This window comes from Microtus pennsylvanicus, chromosome 18, assembly GCF_037038515.1.
Source record: "Microtus pennsylvanicus isolate mMicPen1 chromosome 18, mMicPen1.hap1, whole genome shotgun sequence".
NCBI lineage: Eukaryota > Metazoa > Chordata > Mammalia > Rodentia > Cricetidae > Microtus > Microtus pennsylvanicus.
The window spans coordinates 38,370,133-38,392,937 of record NC_134596.1 but is presented as its reverse complement, the minus strand read 5'-3'; the positions used below and the strand labels follow the sequence as shown (position 1 = coordinate 38,392,937).

Genomic DNA, 22,805 nt, shown 5'->3' with positions numbered 1-22,805 from the left:
GTTGGCTTCCAAACTGAACTGAAAATATTTCATGAGGATGACTTGTAACACATATGGATTTCATCATGAATTCTTTACGGCCAGGAAAGAAGTATGGAAAGATTTCTCCATATCTTTCTGCCTTCCATTCTTTGTGCCTAATAAGTCAGTTTGGCTATAGTCACCTAGGCTACACCTACACACACACACATCAGAGAGAGAGAGAGAGAGAGAGAGAGAGAGAGAGAGAGAGAGAGAGAGAGGCAGACACAGAGAGAGACAGAGAGAGGAGAGACTCTCTCGGGGAGAAGAATGTTTTGCTTTCCCTCCTTTCTTTTCTCTCCTTAATTAGCTAAACTTCAGGTAGAGTGATTCCAGGAACCCAGGGACATAATTTAAAGCTCCAGAGAAGGCCAGACATTGGCCTATTAGAACAAGCAAATCAAAGTAACTGAATCAATTAAAGCTGAAAACAGACCATATTCTGCTAAATGTACTCTAATTGGCAGAGAATGTAGAGTGTGCTTTTGAAATGCCATGTTAATGATCCCAGGGAGCAACGCACTCATTTGAACTTACAGTTTCTTCCCCCACTGCCTCACACTCTCTATTGGATAGCAACCAGTTTGGGGCAGCTTAGCTGGTGAGAACACCATGGCTGTGGAAGTGAGCAAAATGGGCTGGATTTATCCTTTCCTGGCTGTCTAATCAGTGCTGATCTGAAGTTGTCTTAAAGGCTACGAGATATTCTCTATAAAATGGATATGGTGTTTTTTAAAAAAGGCTTAACTACAATAATTCACGATAACATGACAAATAGCCGATGTGGAAGAAATTGTGTTGTTACTAGAGATAGATTCACTGTAACATGTGACTTGCATTCTTTTATTGAATAAGTTAAAGTACTTTGTTGTCAAAGAGAAAAAGATTAGCTAAGTGGGATCTAATGTTATCAAGCTGTTACCTAATTGTTTATATGTTAACATACATATTTCTGGATACAAGCATTCATATAACATATATATGAGTAAATATATAATGAAGTGTGAATAATAGTGAAATGTTGCTATGGAAACCACTATTTTATACAGTATACACCAATAAAACATTTTTTTTTAATGATAGGCTTTAGAGTGTCCGCAAACTATTGCTCTGAAGTTGGAGAACTTAAGTTAACGCAGGCTGAGTGTTCTGAGTGACTGACTCATCCTAACAAATTGATTTATCACAGACTTTGGTCATTTTGTGCAGTTAGTCACTTATCTTTGTTTGAGGGTTAACTAAAATATCAGTGTGCTTGTCCAAGATAGTAGAACTATGCCTTTAACACTCTATCGATAAAACATTACTCTCCTAGTACCATTAAACCTGGCAGATAAGGAATCTCTTATGTCAGTTCTCTGTGAATCACTGAAGTATAAATTTGAGGAGTATAGAAAATATTATACTTGCCTCTGATATCTAATTTTATAAACATATCAAAGTATACCCTGGGGAATCCTCTGGAATTACAGCATATTAATGTAAGAGTATTTTGTACTGTCTGTAATGTAATCATATAGATGATGTGGGAAAATTTGGTCTCACAGAAAAAGTCGTATAAAATGCCAAGTTTCTTTTTCTGTGTTGTTTTTGGGTTGGGCTCGGTACTATTCCAGCTTTATCTTAGGGGTAGTTCTCTCCTGGGTCTGAAACCGACTTTCCTTGTCAGTGCTTGATTTCCTGATAGATATAAGACGGATTCTTCTTAAGCAGCTTCCTTAGATATTGGAGAGTGTCACTTACGTAAAATGGACTTTCTGTTAGGGAGAAAACGCTAGGAGAGGCCGCACCTTCTGCTTCCCCTCGCCATCTGTATATAGTGCCTCTAAACACAGAGTGGCCACGCTGGGAGAGGACAAAACTGACTTGGGTGTGGTTGCTCTGAGTGAAGAAAATGCTTGATGCTTTACCTTTGGGACTCCAATTTTACCTTTGGTAAGAAAGTACTTCTGCATCGCTAATGAATAGCCACAGAGAATAGCCTGCCATTAATTACATGTCCCTGTCCGTGTACCTGCCAATAATACATGAGATAACTGGCCACACATGTGTTAGCCAGTTCTGGTTAGTGTTACTTTTGTTTGCTTGCTTTCCCTGAAGGCAAATTGTTCCAGGCAAATGTAAGTACCTGGAAGGAAGAGAAACATCAGGGAAGATGGAATTGAAAGTAGTTAAGAAATGCAGCAGCAGGAGCAGCAAGACGAGGAGCAGCAGCCGCACTAGGCGGACCAGAGTCGCGCTCCTGCTCAGCTCCCCGGGCCACGGAAGGAGGTCGCAGCCAGCGAGGGTGCAGCCCCCGGAGTGGCAGCGGGGAAAAATGAAGAATGAAATTGCTGCTGTTGTCTTCTTCTTCACAAGGCTGGTTCGAAAACATGATAAATTGAAAAAAGAAGCCGTTGAGAGATTTGCTGAGAAACTGACTCAAATACATCAAGAAAAATATAAAAACCACTGGTACCCAGAAAAACCATCAAAAGGACAGGCCTACAGATGTATTCGTGTCAATAAGTTTCAGAGAGTTGATCCCGATGTCCTGAAAGCCCGTGAGAACAGCTGCATTTTGTACAGTGACCTAGGCTTGCCAAAAGAACTTACACTCTGGGTGGATCCATGTGAGGTGTGCTGTCGGTATGGAGAGAAAAACAATGCATTCATCGTTGCCAGCTTTGAAAATGAGGATGAAAACAAGGATAAGGTTTCCAAGAAAGTTAGCAGGGCTCTTGATAAGGTGACCTCTGATTATCACTCAGGATCATCTTCTTCAGATGAAGAAACAAGCAAAGAAGTGGAAGTGAAACCAAGTTCAGTGACTGCAACACCAAGCCCGGTGTGCCAGATTTCAGAACTGATATTCCCACCTCTTCCAGTGTGGCATCCATTGCCCAGAAAAAAGCCAGGAATGTACTGAGGGAATGGCCATCAGAGTCACTATCCTCCTCCTGTTCCATTTGGTTATCCAAATCCAGGAAGGAAGAATAAACCATACCGTCCAATTCCAGTGACATGGGTGCCTCCTCCTGGAATGCACTGCGACCGAAATCACTGGATTAACATGTTAGCGCCTCACTAGCTCCTTTTGATTTTGTTTGTCATGTTGATAGAAAGGAAGAATAGACTTTACTATATATACTTAAAGTTCCTACTTGTAGTGAAGTTAGATGGGCCAAACCATCAAACTTATTTTTATAGAAAAGTTATTGAGAATAATCTTTCTTTAAAAACATATATATATATATATATATATATATATATATATATATATATATATGCACTTTAGATATATTGAAATAGTTTGAGAAACTTTATTAAAGTTAGTCAAGTGCCTGAGTTTTTAACATTGGACTTAAGTATTTATATATTGTGCATTGACTCTGTTGGATACAGAAACACTGTAGAGTGGGCAATGTGTTCTAGCACCTTTGAGCATTGACTTTATGGAGAGTAAGTTATTTATACACAAGGAAATCTATTTTATGTCATTATTTAGAAAAATTGCGTGAAATCATGTAGTTGCAAATAAAAAGTAGTCTGAGGCATGAAAAAAAAGAAATGCAAGATAATGAGTTACTATTAGAGACTGTTAAATGGGAGGCAGGCTCAAGTATAGACTTCATCCTGACCTGCATCCTAGATCTGCCTTGACCAATGACACTGCCTTGGGGGATATTTTCTTCTTCCTGTCTCCTCCCGCCTTCCTGGGTAGTAGGACTGCCATGGTACAATACCCTTTCCCAGGAATCCCAGTCATCTCCCCCCCCCCGTTGGCATAATAGACTGTGCACGAGGCCATAGACACTGTTGTCTACCCTCCACAAACTCAGATTTTATTTCAGACTTTTGCTCAGAGTCTGGTGAGTTGTGAAGAGAACCACATTTTTTCTCCTGGCTCTTCAGACCTCTTCTGAGAATCTATGGTCCTCTAAAAAGTTCAGTATCTTGAGGTTACTGGCTTAGAGTCTCCATTCTCTTGTTGGTTGTCAGGTAAATGCTACCCTCAGCTAGACTAGGCTGTCAGCAATTCTTCGATAATGAGAATCTTAAGAGAGACATACATAGATCTAATCTATATGGGAAGTAGAAAAAGGCAAGATCTCCTGAGTAAATTGGTATCATGGGACCTTGGAAGAAGGTTGAAGGGGAGGGGAAAGGCAGGGAGGAGAGCAGAGAAAAATGTAGAGCTCAATAAAAATAAAAAAAATAGATTTCAAACTTTTTCATGGTCTGGTGTTTTACTTCTTTAATGGGGCAGAGGGATCTTTCATCCCAGTATGTGCAAACCAAGTCTTATATGGCATAATACAACACTGGAAATGGTTTTCCCTGCTGCTTTGCCTATCCTACAAACTGGCACATAGGTTCTGCTGCACTGGAGGGAAGAGGGTTACTGCAGGGGAATGACTCGCTGGATTTTAGGTTAGTTTCTGTCTACCAGAGACCCCATGACCTTGGTCACTGCTTTCTACCTACTAATCTATAATCAATTACCCAGGCCCCTAATAGGCAGCAATACCTGGAGATCCTATGCTCTGGGGGATATCTGGAAGATTGGAGGGTTTAAAGTACTTGGAACCAAAGTCCAGGTTTCTCCTAACAGTGTCTTCCTTTGTAAAATGTAAAGCAATTTGTATTAAAATCTTCATAGGACTATAGGTAATATGAAAGAAAAAATACACTTTAAACTTAATATTTAATGGGATCTCAAAGGAGGGATTTCTGAAGATGAAAGTCAACGTGCTGGTTAGATGGTTCAGCAGTTTAATAGCGGTTGCTGGAAAAATTGACAGTCTGATCCCAACCCCGAGACGCATATTGTGGAAACAGGAATGTTTCCCAGAAGCTATCCTCCGGTCTCCCCATATGTCACATGTGTGTGAACACACACACACACACACACACATACATACACCAGTCCAAATGTAAAGTAATTTTTTCAAAAGTAAAAGCCTATAATTTTGTGCTCACAAGGTGAATCAGTACTTCTTAAGAAACATTTTGAAGCAAACTACCCCTTTTAAAAAGTTATCTTTTATAGTCTCCTAGTGCTCTAAAAATTTTAACCATGACCTTAAGGTTCCAGATTCCTCCCAGGGCTCTGTGCTTCTTCTCAGTCTCTTGGCTCCTCCCATTTCTGTACTTTTGGGAACTAAAACCTCAACTTTTCACCCCACGTTCATCCTGAATTTATATTCACATTTATTTGTGTAACCCATCTAGTAACCTGCCCTATAAATCTCAGCTTCAAGAAGACAGTGAGAGAAGATGAACCATTTAAGAGGCTCTGCATTCACAGGGTGGCCAGGGATTTGAATACAAGGCACTAAGCTATGAAGCCTCATTTACTTCTCTGTTGAGATGGACACTATAAATATTAACCCTGTGACTTGCTTGCAAAATTAACCACGTAAGATACTTTTAGCAATACAAGTGAACTCGACATTTCCTATCTGTGCATACAATGTGTTTCCTGCAGCTCTAGGTTTCTTGCAGGAACCTGCTTCAGATGGAATGACTTTTAAAAAATCAAGTGGGAGGCAGCGGTCCACTAGGACTCAGAATTTGGAATTTGGATGACAGAGAATCATAACATTAAGATCATGTTTGACTCTATAACAAATAGGAGAACAGTCTGGAATACATGAAATTTTACCTCAAACACACACCCACAAAAAGGCATGCACGCATGCATGCATGCACATACAAAGCCAACAACAACTGGACTAAGTAAGGGCCTTTTAATACCATACAAATATTTTGATTGTAGTATGCATTCAAATATTTATAATAAAATATATCATAAAAATATAGCTTTTGTGTGTATTTATATGATCCTTTCTGTGTCATAGGAGAGAAATTAAAATGCCTCAAAGAACTAAATTAGATCATGGATGTGTGGATGTAAATCAGCCAGAATAATGCCTCGGCACATGGTAGCTGCTCAATAAATTGCATCATTTGAAGTTCGATGCCCTGGGTTGCAATTCTCACATCTTTACTCATTATCTGGGTGTCTGTGGACAAGCTGTTTAACCTTTAACCTCTCTGGTCCTTTTCCACCTCTGTAATATAGAATACTATCAATATCTTTCTCACTCAGGTGTGATGAGGGACAGGTGCATTAATTTACAGAAGAATTAGGAGATGGGGGTATATGAAGGTTGCAAAGTATGTATTTTATAAAACATTGTTAGCCATTTAAGGAACAGAGTGATTTGATTGAAAAATCTTTTGCAAACCACACACAGTTATTACCCTCACACAGAGAGAGTTAAAAACAAAGAGGAAGACGGAGACACATTTACACTAAAGTATCCTCATGAAGGTTGCAGAACAGCTTGCAAAAATAAGTTCTCTCCTTCTACCATGTGGGTACCAGGGTTTGAATTCTGGTGGAAGTCTTGCCAGCACTCAACCTTACCAGCCTATGTAGCCATTTTGGTGACCCATGAATGACGTAATTTATTCTAAAATCTGACACATGTGTCACATATATGACTCTGATCAACATCTCTGAGACAATTTTATGATATCTCATTTGCTTCTCTTGATACTTTCGTGCCTCCCATTTCTTATCTAACTTTATTTTAAAGGGCTTAGTTCAGAAGATGCTAAATGTTTTATACTGCCAGTAATTAATTACTCAGGGGAAAGACCAAGGGTGTGACCTTGTAAAACTTTGATAAGGAAATAATGTGGAAGGAAGATAGACATTATTTATTGGGGTAGTTGAAAATACCCCAATAAATTATTCAGTGGGCCTCACATCAGACAATGATTGGCTACTCCCACGTGTTCTGTGCAACCATTGCCCTAGAATAGTTTTCAGCCAGAAAAGATTGTAGGTCAAGGTTTAGTGACTAGGTTGCTGTTCAAGTTTTTTGTTGTTGTTTTTTGTTTTTCAGTAGCCCTGCAGAGTACCTTTCCACATCAAAGAGAGTAGTACACAGGGCAAGGGCTCCACCGTGGCCCCAGTTTGACTTCACCATGCTTAATGAGTTATGTTGGGATTGTCCTCAGCAATGGGGCCATGCTGTCAGTTTTCGGAGCACAGCCTTTTTGTCCCGAGCAACAGCCTGGGTTGTTTAGGGATTTCCATGGAATCCCTTGGTCAATAACCTAACCAAATATACCCCAGACCCACCACTAGAAGCCTTGCCTGGATGAAAGAGTTGGCCAGCTGAGACTCTGAGCTCCTCATTACTATGAGGGCTCACCAGGATCACCTTCACAGAGTACAGGAAGTTTTCTCTGAACTAGATTTCCACATGCCCCCAAAATGCCACCCACCCCAATTCCATTACTGTTTTATCCCACACATTCTCACTACACCCTCCCTCACAGTCTGCCCATATAATCCATATCTTTCTGCCTCCTCTTCCATGCTATTCCATGAATTCTGGAGGACAGATTTCATAAAAACCTTCAAGTCTGACTTTCTCCCCATGTATTGTCTGGCTGCAGGTCTCTGCATCTCTTCCTATCCACTGCCAAGGGAAGCTTCTGTGACAACAACTGGATAAAGCACTGATCTTTGAGTATAGCTGAAAGTCCTTAGGAATGAAGGACACCAGGTCAAACACAGGTCTTTAGCCCATATATTATAGCTATTAGCTTCTATTTTTATGGGACTCCTTACTGTGAGAACAAGTGGTTATCCAAATCTCATGCCTACTCTTGGGACGCTTTTCCCCCTGCTGGGTTGCCGTGTCCTATTTAGATATGACAGTTTTTTCTTTATCTTATATTTTATTTTGTTGTTTTCTCTTGAAGGCCTGTACTTTTCTAATGAGAGACAAAAATAGAGTGGTTCAGAAGAAGAGGGAACTAGGGAAAGTAGAAGGGAAAGCTATAATGAGGATATGCTGTGTGTGGAAAGAATTTTTTTAAATAAAGAAAGAAGAAAGAAAGAAAGAAAGAAAGAAAGAAAGAAAGAAAGAAAGAAAGAAAGAAAGAAAGATGGAAGGAAGGGAGAAAGGAGGAAGGTGGGAAAGAAGGAAAGAAAAGGAGGTTCATAGTGAATGGGTAACTCCCCCAAGGTCACACAGCTGGAAGAAGGCAAAGCCTGATCCAGAGGTCCCACATCTAACCCTTTGTCAAATATTGTTCTTGGCACACAGAATTCTATGGTAGAATTCATCACAGTGACTTAAATCCTCAGTCTGTTTAGATTGAAGTAATTCCCACAGACACAGGAGGATTTTAAAATAGGAGTCTTTTCATTATATATTCAATTGAGGAGGTAAATTACGTTGTGATTTGATACCATGGAACAACTCATTTCCTACCATGGATGAAGTTTACATCAATTTCAGAGCTGCAAAGCAATGGAGAAAGACTTGAGACTGACTGGGTGGCTTTTTGAAAGGGAGAACTGGTACCACTGGTACCATAACTTCGTGTCTGCAGGCTGCTGTTGTGGCACGACACTGATTTGCAGTCCTCTTTTTCAACTTGTTTTCCATTATGAGCTAATGAGGGCTCCAACTCGAAGACAGTGCTTTATTTTCAAACAAAGTTTACCTGCCTCAGCTGCATCATCAGCTGGGAGGATGATGCTATGCCATGACCTGTAGGTTGGGCAGAACTGATTGACTCCAAACTCCAGCTTGATACTTTCCTCTTGGTTACCTAAGACGTATTTTAGGAAATGGACATTAGATGCTGGCTCTGGAGAGTTTCATAAGTTCACACCAGAACATTTCTTCCAGGGACAGAAAGTCTGTTTATGACTTAAATAATAATAATAACTGTTTATTTTACATAATTATGTGTTTATATATTTTATATATTTGTTAAAATTTATATTTTAATGATTTACATATATGTGGGGGGAGATCCCCACACAGGTTAGACAAGGTAACTGGTAGCTCTGGAGGTAACTGGGCTGTAGGAGGTTGTACTACCTCTAACACGCGCTCTAGGAATTGAACGTGGGTCCTCTGCAAGAGCAGTACCTACTCTAAACTGCTAAGCCTTCACTCCAGCCACAAAGATAAATATTTGAAAATGCTTTATACCTCCATTATGATCCATCAACTCCATAAATATTAACAGAATTATAGAAAACGCAACAAGATTCAATAGCATTAAGTCAAAGGTAAATATTTTTATCTTAATCAAGAACCAGTATTGGACTAAAGGTCTCAGACAGGCACGGCCCTGCCTGTACATGACTCCGCCTCTGAGCTGACTCTCCTCCTCACAGTTATCTCTTCACCGTGGCTTGGTGATCATGGAGAGAGTTCTTGAAACCTGTTCTGTCATCTCTCACACAGGCCATGACTTTTTCTTGAAGTGGTATGGTTCAGCCAGGAATACAGAGCCCATGAAAATAATTTGTCAGTTGCAAATGAAGTATAGTATCAAACTATGACAGCAGAGTTCATCATGCAAAGACCGTTGCAGGGCTTTGCCATGGGCTGCTCGCCCTCGTGGGAGTCAAGTGTGCTTGTTAATCCTCTGTCTTTCCATCATTTCCTCATTCCAGTGCAAAAATGCCACAGTACAAAAAAAACGTTTTCACTATCTTGTGTACTTGTTTGAACACAAGTATGCTTGGGGTCAATTTGTTCTTAAAATGTTTTTGGCATCATTTCTTGGCTCAAGGAAGGGAGGAAATATTTCTTGCCTTTTTTCATCATTACCATTTTTTATATCTATCGAAATTTTTTAAAGAAAATTCTAACCCGACTGAACTGGAAGGAAACAGCACAGACGAGAGTCTCCATTATCCATCATGTTTCCTTCACAGACAGCCAAGCTCATTTCCAAAACCACACACTCACTCCTTCCTACTCTGTCTCACACTTCACCCCTAGACAAAAGGAGAGTGTGGTACAGCTTCCCAACTTTCAGGGAGGTCATCATCTGGGAGACAAACGCTTGATTGGGATGCAGAGTGATACATCTTCTGAGACAGCTGTGTGGAGCAGGGCAGAAGAGCACAGACTGGAGCCACCTAGACAGCAGAGGTGGAAGGAGCCAGCACAGCTTCCTGCAACTGCACTCATACCAATGAGTAACTTAACAAATAAACACAAAAAATCTTGAAATAACTACCTAGCTGTAGTCCGAGCAAAACCCTATTACTCTAAGAAATAATTCTTACCCTTCCTTTCTATTTTACTCTGCTTACATGAATGCAAATTCTTTTTTATTTATTTCAAAGGCTGAAAACTAATTTTTTGCCCACTGATCTGCAGAAATGTCTCAAGTAGGGAATGTTGGGTGTTTTACATCAGCCAATTGTATATTCTTAAGGTTGGTAATGATGTTGGAGATGGAGTTTTGGGTTTCAAGTGAAGATAACTAGCTTGATTGGCTGCATTTTGAAACCCAACATTGTTAAAACTCATTTGAGGTGTGACCATTTTCTTAAGGTCCTACGAACTGAAAAAAAACCTTGGCTTGGCCTGTAGCTAGGTTCCACTAAGTTCCCCTGTCTCTCTTTGTCTCAGTGACCCTCTTTCCTCTCTGAAGTCATGCATTTTTACTCTGTCTTGAAGGGGAAACATCCTTTCAAACTCCTCAATTCATAATTTAAGAAGTTTTGTTAGATCAAAAGGAAAGAAAGAATGAACAGAAGCGAAGCGGGTGGAGAGCTTTAATATTTGAGGCACCGCACTGTATCTAGGGCAGCTTTTCTGCTGGCCGCTGTGCAGCACAGGCAGAAAAAAAAAGTGAATCCAGAGTGATTTATTCAAGGTTGCTCAGTGTGAGTCAGAAAAGATTGGGCATTTCAATGCCAGGCAGAGCTGATATCTTTCTTCCCTAAAAAGGTGTTTTTGTATGTGATTGGTTTCAATCCCGAAAAGTAAACACGATCACAGTTCATACATTTCAAGCTGCTCTTTCTTAAGGAGAGAGGTGTTGGGATGCTGCAAAGGAATAAAAGATGTTGGCTATGTAATACAAATACAACCATGGCCCTGATTGGGACATAGTATGACCCTTTTTAGACCATTACAAGGGTGGGACAATAATGCATAGGGGAGGAGATGTGCAAAGGACAAGAAAGTAAGCACGGGAGAGATCTCCTATCTGAGCCTTCCAGAACCTTCCTCAGCTTCTTTATCCTTACATATGCATAAGCTCCTTGTTCTTCTGCATCCTTTCTGGCTGCCCCCCACAAATCCCATAGCCATAGTTCAGAATCTATTGGTTAAAATCCCAGTATGTAGAGTCAAATAGCACTGCCTTCAAACTGAAAGCTTTTTTCAATCAGTCAAGGGACTCTGGGCAAGCTCATTTAGCTCTCTGAGACTTGGGTTTGAAAAAAAAATGAATGCAATCTTGTCTGCTGCAGAGGTTGTTATGAGATTAGATGAGTGTCCATGGATCTGACTCATCGTGATGAATAAATTGTAAGAAAGATTATAATATTCATGATATATTCCATAGATTATTTTCCTGTTTCCCTTTACATAAAGGAAGTTGGGTGTCTAGAACACACTACAAGTGAACACGGAGGCCTCTTTAAAGCCCATTCAACAGGCTTTGCTATAAAATTCAATTTTCTATTAATCAGCTATTGCTGTGGGATAAATGTGTTCTTTCTGCAAAATGACAACATTTCACTTCTTCACAACACATATTTTCTTCAGCCCTGGCAGGACTCTGAACATAATAGACCAACATATCGCACATGGGAACTGAGAAGATGGCAGAAGCAGAAAGTTGTCTCTGACTCATCTCACACCAACTCTCGGAAGCCTCTTAGGAAACACAGGTCCCATCTTTTCAATGGAGGCAGAGATGGCTAACATCTAGGGCACAAAGAAGAAGCTAAACAAACAGGGCTTGTTAAGCTCCCAAGTGTTGGGACATGGAGCCTTTTTTCCTCTCCAAATATATAGAGAGCCATCTATAAAAAACTAGCTTTTCCTCTATCTTTTATTTTTCATCACCAAAAGCTCCTTTTTTATGATGTGTTTAATATATGTTTTATTATAGATATTTTAATACTCTTCCACTGTTAATCTGTTTCTTTGGGGGGTAGTATCAACTATGAAACATCTGAAGAATTAATCTTTTTATCCAACACTTCTCTTTTGTCTCCCTCAGGATGTCTCAACTTAGAGAACATTATTCCTAAGGTCACATGCTTTCAGCTCTTGTGCACTATTAAGCCCTAACTATTATGAAGTCCATGTGATGGTTTTCATGTGCTTTCATTCACTCCATGTATCAATCAATGGCTTTCAATAATGGAATAGAGTTGTAAAGCTTCTTTGGCAGCAAAGGCCTCCATTTGAAAGTGAAGTCCCCATCGGGTATCATCACAAAACTCCCTACGTGAGGCCATTCAGTTTCCCAGCAGATGGGGGCTTTGTCACATCAGTATTTATCTCCTTTTTATAGTCAAAATCATTTGAATCGTCCAATTAATTTTGTAGAAGAGTAGAGCTCTGGCTTTCCGACATTGAGCTGGAAAGTTTCATCAGAAGTGATTAATGCTCTAATTGGAGACTGAGGGGGTAGGGCTTCTTAGAACTAGCCTAAATTTAAGCAGGTGATCTGAAGATCCAGGAGAGAGAATACAGAACTTGAGTCTAAACACAACAATCTGAGGACATTATACAGAGATAGGGCTGTGACTATGCTCACACATTACTCGGTCTTACTCTTTAAATACCTCTTCCTTTGAATGCAACCTTGTAAGAGATTGCCCAGAAAAGATAATACACCTCCAGCATTGATATTATGAAAACTGCAAGGGTTTCTGAAGAACAGGAGGACCAAGGAGAAAGAGCAGGAAGGGGGATGATGCAGTTGCTTGAAAGGAAGGTTTTGCATAAGTAGGAGGAAAATGAGTTGTTCTCAAGATTTGCAGACTAGCAAGAAGCCTTTCCAGGTTTCCCAGGCTTCAAGGTCACGGATCATGTCAAAAATATGGCTTTGGGTCTCAGGAAGCAACATACTGGTAATGCAGGACTGAGCAAGAGAATTCTCTTCCTCGACACACAACAGCTGTACAGCAACTTTGAGAGACTGGTAATATTGTCTTCATTTAGCAGAGCAGAAATCTTGGGTATGGGGAGGTTTAGTGAATTGTCCCAACCCACAGTGAAGAGCAGAGCATTTCCTTAGATCTAAGTAGATTTCTGGCTTCACTGTACGCAATTGCCTCCATTTCCCTGGATCTTATAAACAGATTGAACATTTGTAGCATATTTTATTCATGTTAATGGGGCATATACCAAGAAATTCCGAAAGACTCAGGATAAGGGAGGATTTCATGTTGGTGAGAGGAAAAATTTAGATTTGATGTGAGCATTTTGGACTTCCAAAATCATTTCTGTAGAAAATGTAATACACTACAATGCAAATTTCTAGTGTCCCTGTGGATCTAGAAGTTGTCTTAAGGCATCAAAGACCATTTAGAATAAATAATTCTCAATAAAGTTAATTTTGGAAGACACACTGTTTATGAGGACCGTCACACATCGGAGGAATGGACTACAAAAGCTGAGAAATGTACATGTAAGTTTGAAGTGTTCATCGTGGACAAAATTACAGTTTTACATCACTCAGTAAAATTCAGAAAGAAAGCATAATACTTTCTTTTCACATCTGAAATGTCACCAGCAGTTCAAAGATTAGTGTTATTATATGCATTATGCACAGAGAGAAACAGAAGTATGCCAATTATGACTAGAAAATACTGTTAATTATAGGTTATATACTGACTCCATTAATTTATACATGAGAATATGCATGACTCCTAGAACCAACCAATCATAGTGTTTTTATTCAGTCTCATTTCTATTAGGCCACACCTCCTCATAGCCATCCTCAATACTGTATATTCTACTTGATACTTGGCTTCTCTATTTCCCCTCCATTTTGAAAATGTTTCACTACCAGAATATTTAACTCACATACAATACTCCAATATATTTGATAGTGCCATAATTTGACATATTATAAATTACTGGGTAATTGGGATGTTGCCTTTAGTGTCTCGTTAAACAATGCCATAGTAAAAAGTTTGATGATAACTTTTTGAACTTACTTTGATTTTTTTTACAGGAACACTCCCATAATAAATTTAATAAATAGATCATCAGGCTTAAATAATTTTAGGATTTCATCTGTATATTTCTTAACTAGTTAAAAAATAGTTAGTCACATCGCTTATGTGAGAAAATGGATTTAAAAATCAGAAACCATAAGGATATGCTAGAAGCTTCTTCCAGAATACAGACCCCACTAAGAAAAAGCTCCTATAGACACTGCACGTTATTCTGGTCCTGCTGGGTCCAGCCTCCCCTCCCTTAATGCAGAATTAACTGTAAAGCACGTGCTGTGTCTAGACTGCTTTGCTCAGCTGAACACAGACATCTTCATGGCGTGTTTTCCTCAACAGAAAGGAAGGACCTTGAGAGCTCAACCTCCCGATGTCTCCCTCCAGAGGCCAACAAATCCATCTCTACACAATCCCATTCCAACCGTATTTCCTTACAATCTTACCTTTACTTTGAAATATCCTATCTAATACCCCTCAACAATGCCCATGACTCTTCTCCATATCCGGTTGTCACCTCACTTGACAGAGTAGAGAGGACAGACGACTGAGGGAGCCCACTCGCTGGTCTGCTCTGTTGAACTCAGGTCTGGCTAAACAGAATAGGTCTTTAATACAGGAACCTAGTTTGCTAAAATGTATACACATCCCACGAGCTTTGGATTAAATGTGTAGGTATGGACAGTGGCTCCCGACATGACTTACCTGCTGCCACTTTGCCAGCCCAGTCAGTCCAGTGGGAACGCTGACTTATCTAGGGAAAGGAAAATAAAGGCATATGAAATAGAAAGAAAGATGTGTGGCCTCAAGGAATTTAAACAATTCCTCATTACACGTAATATCTCTTTCCTTCCTACTTCAGGAAAAGAACAAAAATGCAGTACATGAAGATAGTACTCTGAACTGGAACACCAACTACAGAATTTAAACCCACACGGAGTCTAAACTCAGAAACGGTCTGGCAACATGAAACGAGATTCATTTTAGAGTCCGTTAATCTCTCACTTAAATTTTCTGAATGCAAAGAACCCCAGCAAACCTCAAGCTCGTTAGCCCAGGGAGGGGTCTAGCAAGTGAATCCAGTCTAATTACAAAATGCCTTTGAGATACCAAGTGCAGCACGCATCTGCTCTTCCGTGATTTGACTGTGCCAAAGGTGTAACCCACATGTTAATAAGCAACTTTAATTCATGCTGATAGGGAAGTGATGTTTCTAACCCTGCCTGTAATCATATACTCTGGCATAAACAGTTTCCCTAGTATGAAAGAATACTGAAAACAATATGATACAACAGGATTTCATATTTTTTAAGCCATCCTAAAATGATTTCCTTTTCACCATATACATTATGTTTTCAAGAAAATGCATAATTACATATGATTGATATGCTCGTTAGTTTTCTTTAGGAAAGGATTAAGTGCTAGAGATTTCTGCCAAAACTTTGTGGCTCCATTAAGATATCAGGACTCTATTAGGACCTGAGTTCATTACTGTTTCTATATCCTAGGAATGTCAGACATAAAGATGTAAATTCTCATTCACAAAGGTCAAATAAAAAAAATCTCATTTATATGTGTTTTAATTATCACTGTAAACCTTTTGCCCAAATATATATATATATATATATAACTCCCACTTACCTTTTACCCTTTTTTAGTCTCAATAGCCTCTCATGCTTTATGCAACATTACAAGCAGTTATTTTGTGCATTTTTAGTTATAAAATCACTGGAATGGGCCAATTAGAAATCACTCCTCTTTAAAATCCCAGGATAAGCCCAATTAGCATAAGAACTTACATTAGAAAGAGTTAAAGAAATCTTGAGATAGCAAAAGACATCGCCTGCATTGCAATCCCTATAGGTTGACATTTTTCCAATACCGCCAGTGTAACATTTCTCACTAAAAATATTGATAACACATTTAGATGTTTCATGATGGATGAATCTTGAACTTAGACTCAACATCAAATTTAGCTTCTAGGTCCCAATTCACATTTATGCGAAATCATCCAGATAATGCAAAAGTTAAAATTACCTATCCCAATCTATAAACATTTCCTAATAATCTGCTTTGAGTTTTCACCAATCTTGAGCAATCTTGAGCTCTAGGACCTTTGGCAATGGTCCTAGAGCATCTTGCATATAATTTGATCACAGTACCTAATTTAGTACATCTTTTCTGTCAAATATTAAGGTAAGAGAAGTGTCCATAAAAGAATAACACATGTGGTGAGACGCACAAGAAAGACAGGGGTCTGTGGCAGCAAAACAGGACAGAGAGATTAAGGTAAGGCTTTTGGGGTAGGAAAAGGGTACAGAGAATGAGAGACTTTCTAGGTTACTGAGTAGGAGATGCTCAAGACAGAAAGGGCATGCCCAGAAGGACAGCAGAGGATGTGTTTAAGGATTTCTATTGGTACCATGTCCACTAATCTACTGCGCTGGTCTCTGACTTATTTCTTTAATAGACACATTCATAGACTTGTGTGATGCTTCTTTATGCTCAGTGATAATAGAGTCACTTCTAAATCTTCATTGTCCTTCACAGTGTTTCGGACATGTTTTATTCCTGGTAAGAATCAATTGCTTAAAAAGAATGTCTGAGTGAGTAAGATTTTGTAGTCGCCTAGAAGAAGATATTAAAAGACAAGAATTTAACATATATGCAACAGATCTAACAGTCAATCATGCATGCGCAGTAACCTTGTTCATCATTCTTTAATCAAGGATTTTAAAAACTGTCCAAAAAAGATAATTAAATGGACAAAATGCAGTCTGGCAGTAGAGTACAAGTAGAAATAATGAACTATCAGGATTCAAGTTAGGAAAAAATGAAAGTTTCATTAATTTAACAAAAATTAAATTTGAGGCAAATTGTCCAGGATTTAAAACAGAAGACTTACAAAGAAGCCTAGGAATGGTCTTGCAATCTGGTGAGTGAGTGAGAGAAGCTAAAAGCAATCCCACTGCCATTAGCAGAGGGAAGCCAGGTGTGCCAGAGTCAAGAAGGGAAAGTGCCCAGCTCTCTCCAACTTGACACTGAGTGTCAAGACTGCCTTCACAAAACTCATACTTCAAAGAGGAAAGCAGTTTAAGACGCAGACAGAAAGACGCGCCCAACCGACAAAATTGTATACATGTGAAGATTCAGGTGGATACTCAAAAGTCATGTATTTGGTAATGACAGTGTCTGTAATCAGGAAAAATAGACAGGAGCGTGTGGAGGCTGGGAAGGTAAGGCTGGTGATGAAATCCATTCACACCTGGAATGCGTATATAAAAGAATTCTATTGTATAAACATTACTGTTGATAAAGATAAGAACGAAGTCTTACCTCTTCTCTGTCTCTGTCTGTCTGTCTGTCTCTCTCTCTCTCTCTCACACACACACACACACACACACACACACACACACACACACACACAAAACTGCTCACTGGTCTGTTTTGAGGAAGAGGGAACTTTTGGTACTACAAAAATGAACCTGTAGAAGAAAAGCTCAAGAAAACTCTTTCTTGTGTTGGGGTGGGTTTCTATGTAATAGTCCACATGATACATGAACATAATAGACATGGATTCTGAACAGTATTTAAGATTTAGTATTGGCAGTGTGTAGTGGGTACTTCAACACAGACGGAGAAAGGAAGGGAAGAGTCCATGGATCAAGAAAGACACATAAATTTGTGATTTCAGAGACTAAGGAGATAGTGGTTGCTTCAGTCACCAGAACACAGCATGTAAGTGGCCCCATCCAGAGACAGGAAATGCATTTAGTCTTGAATTTGCTGCTCTGAAACACCTGTGACACATGTGTAGCTTTGAGCTATGGATAATGTCTCTTAAACTAAAAAAAACTTAGGCATGCCTAAGTAAATGAGAACCTATGTATAGACCTATGGCCAGAAAAGAAAACCAAAGAGAGAAAGCTGGTCATGGACAAGACAACAATAGCTATTGTAAATAATAGGGTGTTTGGGATACAGAAGAGATTCAGGAGGCCTCATTAAGAAAAAAATAGATCAAGAAAACCATAGCCTGTATCCACCATAAAAGAATGCATGGAAATAATTTAGATTTTGAATTCAGAAGACCTCAGTACTCTTTGCCTGAAAAGCATCATGGGATGTCAACAAACTTAGCAACTAGAAATAGATCAGAAGAGGTAACCAGGGGAACGTGCTTCAGGGTTGTACAATACCAGATATATCTCTCTCACCAAGCTTTTGGGGTAATAGAGTGATGGATAGGTCATTGTGTAAGTAATAGAGTGATGGATAGGTCATTGTGTAAGGTGCTTCCCACACAAAGATGAAGTCTGGGATTTGAATGTACAGTTTGCATACAAATACCATGTGGACTTGGTGGCTGGCCTGACATGGTGGTGGTCTATAACCCCAGAACTGTGGAGTTAGATCAGGGATCCCAGAACAGCTAGTGAGTTCGTCAGTCTGCCAGGCTGGCAACCTCTAGGTTCAAGAAGAGGTCTTACCTCAATATATGATATAGAGTGAGATTTTGGGATATGATGCTAATCTCTGGCCTCTACCTGAATGTACATGTTTATGGGTATGTACTGATACACAGGTTGTTCATACATGAGGATCTGTGCACACACACACACACACACACACACACACACACACACACTCACACACACCCAGAATGAAGATATATAGGAAGGGGGGCAGAGTAAGATGAATAGGATTTGGGCATATAGCATGTTTGTGTGTTCTATAAATGTAATCTATGCTCATTTAACATATATACAGTGAACACCATCTCCAACAGAATTCACTGTACCCAGGACATCTAATCCTCAGAAGTCTGTATTTGTGCTTAAAGATTTAGAAAAGGCTGCCGGAGATGTACACATCATTTCTTCTGTGAGCTTTGTACATAAACGATGACCCAAATCAATGAAAGATTTAATCCAAACTGATGTGAAAGCAAATACCCTAGTCAGAGGCAGCTGCCGTGGTTAGTTCTGTGCATCTGGGAAACAGCTGTCTGGCCTCGTGCATAGCCTGCTTTTGTTCAACTTCAAATGGACGTGAAGACTGAAAGGAACGTAGGTGATTAGAAGTTGGTTCACATTTCAGAAAGGCACCAGGGTTTCTGAGTATGTCTGTGAGCAGACTCTGAATTGCCCTCCTCCCCGAGAGCGAACATGATGGAACATTTTCCCCCTTAACCATCCCTGCTCTGAGGGTGCCTGGGCCAGCTGGGAGGGGTAGCTTGTTTAATGATTTTAAAAGCCCTCTTCTCTCATGATTACACAGAGTCAGTAATGGGAGAGTCATTTTCAAGGCCAAGCATAAGTGATTACTCACCGGGACGCAGAGGTTATGATAGGATGAGCCCAAGGCACTGCTGACTGTCAGAGGCAAGACGCAGAGTTTGACCCTCTAAGGCAAGAAGCTGCAGAGTCTGTGCCTCCGAGCTAGACAGCTGATGAGATGCCTTTGCCTTGGGATTCATACTACAACAATAGGCTAATAGACTCATGCCATTAAGGCGCTGACCTTTGTGGGCAAGAACATTTTCTCACAGGAGACAGAAAGACAGTGCAGGCCCCTGAGTGCTACAGTTTTGACAAAGACTGACAGCCTGGGCTGGTCCCAGTCCCCAGGAAGTGTATGCATAGGCTTCTGCATTGTTACCCTTTGATTAACTTCTGACACACTTTACAACAGAAAACTCTTACAGGAAATTGCTCTGCAATGCAGGCTGTAGCATCCACAATCTTTGCCAATGGGAGCTAAAACTGTCACTAAAGCAGTTTGGTTGGAAATAATATGGACAGCTCTGTGTGTGTGTGTGTGTGTGTGTGTGTGTGTGTGTGTGTGTTTGTGTGCATGTTTGTGCATTGAACATTTTGGACTACATGTCTTTGTACTCCTAATGCTATTATTCAAATGCAATATTCAGAAAAATATCTTCATATGTTATAGACATATTGAGCCTGAAGGGACTTAAGGTCACAATGAAAATAAATAATTCATGGAGTCAGAGGCCTGAAGCAAATGTTAACTAATTTTAAAATGGGTCAAGTTCACAACAATTAAGTTCCTGACATGTGAAGTCATTTTTTTCCTCCCTAAAATATTAACCAACTTGCTTCACTTCTTCTAGATTGATTTGTAGAGCATAAAAGGTCATTTTGGAGGTGGGGGTGTGGGAATTTGGCTTCTACAAGCCATCCATAATGAAAGCCAATAAATTAGGTAAAGCCCCTGTTTACCTAAGCTGAAATATTGATGTCCACAACCACATCGAATGCAAATCTCTGCATTAATCATTTTTCTCCAGTCGGGGAATTCAGACCATAGTAACACATGCTTTGATGGACCTATACATCATAGTTACAGCCGCATTAGACAGCACCTCGGTGACAGAATACAAATGGATGGCAATGGATTGCCTTCACTTTCCCCAGACTGACTTTGGGTCTGCTCACTCTTTTCTGAATGTGTGAGGTTCTGCCATGGGTTTGGGTAACCCTTTTGGCTCAAAGAGTAAGTAGAGAAACTTAACAAGAAGGTTCCTCTGTTGGTAAATGTTAAGTAAGCCAGAGAAGGGTCACACGGAGAACTTCTTAAGCACAGAAGTCATAGCACCCATGTCCCGTGAGGTGGGAACCGTGAACCCTCTGCTTTGCTGGAAATACAGCTTCCTAGTCTCTACTCATAACAGCTGTATTCCTTTTCCCTAGGTCAGGACCAGAGTATCTTCATTTTTTAGGAGATCCCTGTATTTTTACAGAGCATAAAATTTAATGCCTGCTATGGCTAACTGCCACATGCCAGATCCTGGACATCACTCTGATCCTGCCACTTTGTACAAAAGGTGTAAGTTTACCAAATAGATTCCAAATCCTTCAGTTTTATACTCAGCCCCTTCCTCTGCTTTGGTAGAAAACCCCAGGTCATCTTCCAGAACGAACGCTATCTCTTCCGCATGCAATCCTCTTCGACTGTGAGTTCTTATAGGGAGATTTTACCTGGCTTCAGTCCACTTATGAAAATTCCTGTCCCGTGTCTGGACTTGACGCTTCAAAGACAAGCATGACAGACTAAATTCACTGCAACCCCTGCACACATGGTGTTCTTACCATTCCTCCAATCCTTCTTTATTTTATTGAATAAGCTCCCAAACGAACCACTTGATGCATATACCTGTAGTTGCCACATAGCTCATCCTGAGCTATGTGGCCGTGGTGGTTCTGCCCCTTTCCTGTGGCAATGCAATAGGCTGCCAGCTTTTAGTGCTATGTTTTGCCTTGACTTTCTCAAATTAATCTTTTACATGGTAACTAAGTACTATTTTAAAAATACAGCTCACTGAGTCACTTGTTTCTTTAAACAAACTCCTCATGTTGGATAAATCCCAGGTTCCTATCCCAGACCCAGCTGCCCCTTTACAGCCAGCCCCCACACAGATACAGACAGCTTCTGTCTCACTGGTCTTACCTGGCTATCAAAATAACTCAGAAACATGAACTTTTTTTGTTTTTGAAAATCTATGCCTCAGGCCCTGTTTTATTTTTGTCTAGAATGTCCCTTCTTGATCATATTCTCTTAGAAGATTGTTAGTCAAATATTTTGTTATAAATGATATTTATAAAATAGTACCTACATTAATGTTATCATCTAATGTCAATTGTTTTCTGTATACTTTGAATAAACTCTGTATTAAAAAATGGTATATATTAAGTTAAAAGTTTCTTTCAAGTCTCACTAAAATCTAATATGTAATCACAGTTATCAGTCTTTCAAAGAATCTCTATTCAAACCATTGTTTTGTTTAGGCTTCCTTAAACTTACTTCTATTCCTTGTGCTATGACAATTAACACTCGCTGTGCTTACTTCAGTTAAAACCATCAGCCTAATATATGAAGCTACTAGGCTTGGCCTATCCTTTCTCTTTTCACTACTACATGAGCTGTACCATAAGGCCGAGCAGGAATCATAGTCATAATTTCTGATTTCTTAGTGTGTAACTCAAACTCTTGAGCAGTGAAAACTGACAATCAGTGTGTCCTTTCCATCTGGACCATAGCAGTGGAGAATACTGCTACAAGCAGCCCTCAGCATACTAAATAAAATTATTTGAACTTTGAGGTTAAACACGTGACCATGAACTTGATTCTCTCTGTACTCTAGTCTTAAGTAATTTGTATGCTCAGTTTCCAAAAGTCTTGCTAGAAATCCAATTGCCAATGTCTGTATTTTAACCTTTTACCATGACAATCAGGTCCACAAAGTTTTTGAAATAGATAATACATAATCTCTGTTAAAAGAAAAAATAGGTATATTGGCCTCACTTGACGAGTATGATGTCAAAATTGATTTTCATTAGACTGTTTGTGTGTGCACACGCATGCATTTACACACTCATATGCATGCACCCATGTCAAACAAAACAAAGGAACTCAGACTAAGGATAGTGGGCAAAACTAAACCAAGACTGAAGGCCTCTGATAAGAAAAGGCAAATGGCACCTTGAAGAGAGATAAAAACCCCCAAATTAAATTATCCCACAAATATTATCCTTTAGAACAAAGTCCTTCTAAAGTAAGTACAAGCATTTTGTGATTTGGCTTACAACAAATATAGAACAATATAATAATGAATGATTATTCTACCTATTAAGTTCATACTATACTCTGTCCTGTAGGTTTTGCATCGCTCAAGACAACTGCTAGCAATGCTTCCTTTGGTTTCATAGATAAGGAAACTGTGTGTCAGGAGGATTTAGTA

The 22,805-nt window shown here is 39.6% G+C and overlaps 1 pseudogene; it reads left to right on the top strand.

Annotated features, from left to right (window-relative positions):
• Window positions 1–2,298: 2,298 nt before the first annotated feature.
• On the top strand, window positions 2,299–3,156 carry LOC142837422 (protein BTG3 pseudogene; annotated as a pseudogene).
• The last annotated feature ends 19,649 nt before the right edge of the window (window positions 3,157–22,805 follow it).